The sequence below is a fragment of the Arachis hypogaea genome, chromosome 16 (genome assembly GCF_003086295.3).
Source record: "Arachis hypogaea cultivar Tifrunner chromosome 16, arahy.Tifrunner.gnm2.J5K5, whole genome shotgun sequence".
Classification (NCBI taxonomy): Eukaryota; Viridiplantae; Streptophyta; class Magnoliopsida; order Fabales; family Fabaceae; genus Arachis; species Arachis hypogaea.
In genome coordinates, this window is record NC_092051.1 from 60,798,809 (window position 1) to 60,806,125 (window position 7,317).

A 7,317-nucleotide genomic window follows, 5' to 3' on the forward strand; every position below is an offset into this window, starting at 1 on the left:
CTGAGCCAATATGGCATTCAGAGTATCAACTTCAAGAACTCCCTTCTTCATAGGCGTCCCATTGCTCACAGGATTCCTTTCAGAAGTGTACATGAACTGGTTATTAGCAACCATGTCAATGAGTTCTTGAGCTTCTACAGGCGTTTTCTTTAGGTGAATGGATCCACCTGCAGAAGTGTCCAGTGACATTTTTGATAGCTCAGATAAACCATCATAGAATATATCCAGGATGGTCCATTCTGAAAGCATGTCAGAAGGACACTTTTTGGTCAACTGTTTGTATCTTTCCCAAGCTTCATAGAGGGATTCACCTTCTTTCTGTCTGAAGGTTTGAACATCTACTCTAAGCTTGCTCAGCTTTTGAGGAGGAAAGTACTTGGCTAAGAAATCCGTGACCAGCTTATCTCAAGAGTTCAGGCTGTCTTTAGGTTGAGAATCCAACCATAATCTAGCTCTGTCTCTTACAGCAAAAGGGAAAAGCATGAGCCTGTAGACTTCAGGATCTACTCCATTAGTCTTAACAGTATCACATATCTGCAAGAATTCAGTTAAGAACTGAAAACGATCTTCAGATGGAAGTCCATGAAACTTGCAGTTCTGCTGCATCAGAGAAACTAATTGAGGTTTCAGCTCAAAGTTGTTTGCTTCAATGGCAGGAATGGAGATGCTTCTTCCATGTAAATTGGAATTAGGTGCAGTAAAGTCACCAAGCATCTTCCTTACATTATTATTATTTTCAGCTGCCATCTCCTCTTCCTGTTCGAAAATTTCTGAAAGGTTATCTCTGGATTGTTGTAATTTAGCTTCTCTTAATTTTCTCTTCAGAGTCCTTTCAGGTTCTGGATCTGCTTCAACAAGAATATTCTTGTCCTTGTTCCTGCTCATATGACAAAGAAGAGGGCACAGAAATAATAATAATAATAATATGGATCCTTTATACCACAGTATAGGGATCCCTGTGTGAGTAGAAGAAGAGGGGGAGACAAAGAATGTAATATAATGGAAGAAACACAACTGTGAGGAGGGTTGAGATGTGAGATGAGATGTTAGTAGATGAATAAATAAATAAAATAAGATGGGAGAGGGAGAATTTTCGAAAATAATTTTTGAAAAAGGGTTAGTGATTTTCAAAAATGGTTTTTGAAAAATATTAGTATTTTTCGAAAATTTTTAAAATCAAAAATAAAAATATGAATAATTAGTTAATTAAAAAGAAATTTTTGAAAAAGAGGGAAGATATTTTCGAAAATTAGAGAGAGAGAGTTAGTTAGGTAGTTTTGAAAAAGTTAAGAAACAAACAAAAAGTTAGTTAGTTAGTGGAAACAAATTTTGAAAAGATAAGAAGTTAGGAGGTTAGAAAAGATATTTTGAAACCAACTTTTTGAAAAAGGTAAGATAAGAAGATATTTTAGAAATTAATTTTGAAAAAGATTTGATTTTTAAAATCTCAATTAATGACTTGATTCATAAGAAATCACAAGATATGATTCTAGAACTCAAAGTTTGAATCTTTCTTAACAAGCAAGTAACAAACTTCAAATTTTTTAATCAAAACATTAATTGATTATGTTATTTTCGAAAATTTGATATAAAAATAAGAAAAAGATTTTTGAAAAATATTTTTGGAATTTTCGAAAATAACTAAGAAAAAAGATTTGATTTTTGAAAAAGATTTTGAAAAAGATAAGATTTTCAAATTGAAAATTTGATTTGACTCATGAGAAACAATTTGATTTTTAAAAATTTTTGAAAAAGTCAATCCAAATTTTCGAATTTGATGAGAGAAAATGGGAAAGATATTTTTTTGATTTTTTTGAAATTTTTATGATGAGAGAGAAAAACACTAAAGAGATGCAATGCATGAAATTTTTAGATCAAAACATGTGATGCATGCAAGAATGCTATGAATGTCAAGATGAACACCAAGAACACTATGAATGTCAAGATGAACATCATAGACACAATTTTGAAAAATTTTTAATGCAAAGGAAACATGCAAGACACCAAACTTAGAATTCTTTAATGCTTAGACACTAAGAATTCAAGAATGCATATGAAAAACAAGAAAAGACACAAAACATGCAAATGCAAAGATCAAGCAAGAAGACTTACCAAGAACAACTTGAAGAACATGAAGAACACTATGAATGCATGAATTTTCGAAAAATGCAAGATGCACATGCAATTGACACCAAACTTATAACATGACTCATGACTCAAACAAGAAACACAAAAAAATATTTTTGATTTTTATGATTTTCTAATTTTTTTGGATTTTTATTTCGAAAATTATATGAAAAAGAAAAAATAAGGATTCCAAAATTTTTAACATGAATTCCAGGAATCTTGCCATGTTTAGTCTAAAGCTTCAGTCCAGGAATTAGACATGGCTCATGAGCTAGCCAAGCTTTCAATGAAAGCTCCGGTCCAAAACACTAGACATGGCCAATGGCCAGCCAAGCTTTAGCATGTAAATCAGGAACAGTAGCAGGTGGATTAACAACAACTAGCTTGCTCTTGATAACAAATTGCTGCCTCAGTCCAAATAAATTTAGACATGGCTTTACAGCCAGCCAGGCTTCACATGCTTCATGAAACACTAGAATTCATTCTTTAAAAATTTTGAATAAAATTTTTTTTTTTTCGAAAACAGATGAGAAAATTTTAGAAATATTTTTGAAAAATTTTTGAAAGTAAAATAAAAAGAAAATTACCTAATCTGAGCAACAGGATGAACCGTCAGTTGTCCAAACTCGAACAATCCCCGGCAACGGCGCCAAAAACTTGGTACGCAGAATCGTGATTACACTTTAATTATGTAAAATTTATTGCTCTTTCTTTCCCTGGAAATGGCGCCAAAAACATGATGCCAAGACCATGGTTCACAACTCCGTGTAACTAACCAGCAAGTGCACTGGGTCGTCCAAGTAATACCTTACGTGAGTAAGGGTCGAATCCCACGGAAATTGTTGGTATGAAGCAAGCTATGGTCACCTTGCAAATCTCAGTTAGCCAGATATAAATTGATAACGGTGTTTTCGAATAATAATTAATAGAATAGGGATAGAAATACTTATGTAATGAATTGGTGAGAATTTCAGATAAGCGAATGGAGATGCTTTCGTTCCTCTGAACCTCTGCTTTCCTGCTATCTTCATCCAATCAGTCTTACTCCTTTCCATGGCTGGCTTTATGTGATACATCACCACTGTCAATGGCTACTTTCGGTCATCTCTCGGGAAAATGATCCAATGCCCTGTCACGGCACGGCTAATCGTCTGGAGGCATCACCCTTGTCAATGGCTTCATCTTATCCTCTCAGTGAAAATGGTCAATGCACCCTGTCACGGCACGGCTTTTCATCTGTCGATTCTCGATCATGCTGGAATAGGATTTACTATCCTTTTGCGTCTGTCACTAACGCCCCGCAATCGCGAGTTTGGAGCTCGTCACAGTCATTCATTCATTGAATCCTACTCGGAATACCACAGACAAGGTTTAGACCTTCCGGATTCTCTTGAATGCCGCCATCAATCTAGCTTACACCACGAAGATTTTGGTTAGGAGATCTAAGAGATACTCATTCAGTCTAAGGTAGAACGGAAGTGGTTGTCAGGCACGCGTTCATAGGGAATGATGATGATTGTGACGTTCATCACATTCAGATTGAAGTACGAATGAATATCTTAGAAGCGAAACAAGATGAATTGAATGGAAAACAGTAGTACTTTGCATTAATCTTTGAGGAACAGCAGAGCTCCACACCTTAATCTATGGAGTGTAGAAACTCTACCGTTGAAAATACATAAGTGAAAGTCCAGGCATGGCCGAGAGGCCAGCCCTCAAACGTGATCTAAGATAGCATACAACTGATCAAAGATGGTCAAAAAGACGTCTAATACAATAGTGAAAGGTCCTATTTATAATAAACTAGCTACTAGGGTTTACAGAAGTAAGTAATTGATGCATAAATTCACTTCTGGGGCGCACTTGGTGTGTGCTTGGGCTGAGCTTTAACTTTCCACGTGCAGAGGTCATTTCTGGAGTTGAACGCCAGGTTTTGATCCATTTCTCGCGTTCAACTCTGGTTTTGGATCCTTTTCTGGCGCTGGATGCCAGAATTGGGCAGAGATCTGGTGTTGAACGCCAGTTTGCGTCGTCTAAACTTGGCCAAAGTATGGACTATTATACATTGCTGGAAAGCCCTGGATGTCTACTTTCCAACGCAATTGGAAGCGCGCCATTTCGAGTTCTGTAGCTCCAGAAAATCCACTTTGAGTGCAGGGAGGTTAGAATCCAACAGCATCAGCAGTCCTTCTTCAACCTCTGAATCTGATTTTTGCTCAAGTCCCTCAATTTCAGTCAGAAAATACCTGAAATCACAGAAAAACACACAAACTCATAGTACTATCCAGAAATGTGAATTTAACATAAAAACTAATGAAAACATCCCTAAAAGTAACTAGATTCTACTAAAAACATATTAAAAACAATGCCAAAAAGCGTATAAATTATCCGCTCATCAGCCATCGTATAGGATCATGTCAGAAGCTTTGAAGTCTTTTGAGACTTTAGCTTTCATGATTTCTTTTGTGAATGGGTCTTGATCTCTGTGGGAGCTGCCGTCGTGACTGGACTGAACAGTTTTAGTTTTGAGGTCATCCTCGAGCTTTAGGAGCTTGTCTTCTAGCTCTCGGCGTCACCTAGTTTCTCTCCGAAGGTTCCTCTCGGCTTCTCGTTGATGCTCGGCCTCTTTTTCGAGTTATTTGAGACGATCCTGTTGAGCTTGTAGAGCCTCTAAAATTTCCATGTTTGGCGAATGCTTGTCTCCATTTGGTTGAGATGTATTCTTTGGTGTGATGTCCGCGTTCTTATGAGGTGTTCTTTCTTCCAAACCGGAGTTATAATCGTTGTCCAGGTTGTCAGCCATGATGATGGAATGACTTCCAGGTCCCCGGCAACGGTGCCAATGTTCCGGGGGTTACCTGAAACTGAAGGTCGATCTCGGATGAGATCTGCTGTGGTGGCCGGAATTGTCGTGTTCGACTTGTTGACCTTGGTGGTGCTGCTGATCCTTGTTCACCGGAGGGTGGTGGTACCTGCAAATGACTCCGATGCCTAAGTTAGCATGAGCTTTAAGTAGGTATTTTGTAGAATCATAGTATGAGTTATACTTGGGTGCTCTAGTGTATTTATAGTTGTGTGGGCTAACCTTCTTAGATAAGATAAGTTAGTTATATTATCTTATCTTTGGGTGAAGTCTCTTTATCTCTTAGGGGAACCACCTTTATCTTTCTAGGCTTTAGTTGCCTTTATATTGTGTTGTGTCCCTTCGTTTGGGCCTGTTTTGGGCTTCTTTTGTCGATTTGGCCGTCCTCTTTAAAGTAGAGGTCGGGAGATCTGACCTGAAGAGGTCGGTTGCTTTGTTTTCAATTAGCCCGGGTCGGATAGGTCGACCCAGGGTATGAACAAGATGGATGGACTTCAATTGGCAGCAATAAGTACAACAAGCCAAGCTCCAAATATATGGGGCCAAAATGAAGAAAGCTTTGAGGAATACAACAATGAGCAGTAGCCTGAACAAGTCCAATACATGCATAACACAAGCTATCCCTACAATGATTTCCATGGGGACACTTATAACTCCTCATGGAGGAACCACCCCAAATTGAGATGGGGAGACAACCAGAACCAATGGCAGAGGAACACTAATCCCAATAACTTTCATAACACAAGCAACTAGAACCATCACCCCCCACTAACAACAATCCATACAGAAAACCACAAAATAACCTCTCCACAACCACATTCTACCTAAAAAACAATCCTTCAAATAACTCAAACAACTTCCACCAACCATCAGTATCCCACACACAACCTCAACCACATTAAGAGTCTTAAAGAATCTCAAATCTAGAGATGATGATGAAAAATTTCATGAAAGATCAAGAGATGACACGCAAGAACTATGAAGCATCAATGAGAAACCTTGAAAGACAAATAGGGCAACTATCCAAGCAGCCTGCTAAAAGGCCAATTATTACCTTCCCAAGTGACACCATTCCAAATCCAAAAGAAGAATGCAAAGCCATATAGCTTAGGAGTGGCAAATCAATGGGAAAGGACAACAGGGTTGACAGCAATGAAGAGATAGAGGTTGAGGAAAATGATAAGATAGATCCCAAGAAGGATAATGAACCATATGCTCCAAGGAAAAGCAAGCAAGTCTCAGAGTCACAACCACAAGAGAGGAAGGAGGAAGTGAAACCATATGTTGCTCCACTACCTTACCCTCAGAGATTGCACAAGGAGACGAAGGATCAACAATTCCCTAAGTTCTAAGAGATTTTCAAGAAATTGGAGATCAACATTCCACTGCCTAAAGCCTTAGAACAAATGCCACTTTATACAAAGTTTCTCAAGGAACTCATCACCAAGAAAAGGAGCTGGAAAGAGAAGGAAAATATGATCCTCACCCACGAATGTAGTGCTGTAATCCAAAGGGGGATTCCACCAAAACTCAAGGATCCAGGGAGTTTCCTCATATCATGTACCGTAGGCAACATAACATTTGAAAAAGCTCTTTGTGACCTGGGTGGCAGTATAAATCTGATACCTCTCTCCATGATGAAAAAGCTGTCAATAGAGGAAGTTAAACCCACTACAATGTCACTTCAAATGGCTGATAGATCTCTCAAGATACCTAATGGAGTTGTGGAAAATTTATTGGTGAAGGTTAGAGAGTTTATCTTCCTTACTGACTTTGTGATCCTAGATATGGAAGAGGAGGGACATAACTCAATTATCTTGGGGTGACCTTTCTTAGCCATAGCAAGAGCCATCATAGATGTAGAAAAAGTTGAAATGGTTCTCAAGGTACATAATGAGCAAATGATCATTAATGTCTTTAAGGCAATGCAATACCCCCTGAGAAAGGGAACCATATAAGGGCAGAGATGATAGAAACCTTGGTGGAAGACGTGCTTGAAACAAGTCATCACGAAGAACAAGAAGAAGAAATTCAAGAGATTGAAGTTAAAGATGCTAAAAAGAAGAAAGAAGTCAAAAACTCTCTTGAAGGAAAGACAGAGGAGGCACCAAATCCAGAACTCAAGCTTCTTCCCCCTCAAATATTCATTCCTTGGTAGGAAGGACACCCTTCTAGTAATCATCAACTCCTCTTTAAGTACACAAGATGAAGTAAAGCTGCTTGAGGTGTTAAAAACTCACAAAACTGCTCTAAGATGGACAATTGATGACATCAAGGGTATAAGCCCTACTATTTGCATGCATAGTGGTGCAACCTCAAAGGAGGCT

At 38.2% G+C, this 7,317-nt stretch overlaps 1 non-coding gene across 1 annotated transcript; it reads left to right on the forward strand.

The window, feature by feature from the left end:
• The first annotated feature begins 243 nt into the window (after positions 1-243).
• Positions 244-351, forward strand: LOC112761176 (small nucleolar RNA R71). The gene has a single exon (XR_003181584.1). It is a non-coding gene; the product is annotated as a small nucleolar RNA R71 (small nucleolar RNA).
• The last annotated feature ends 6,966 nt before the right edge of the window (positions 352-7,317 follow it).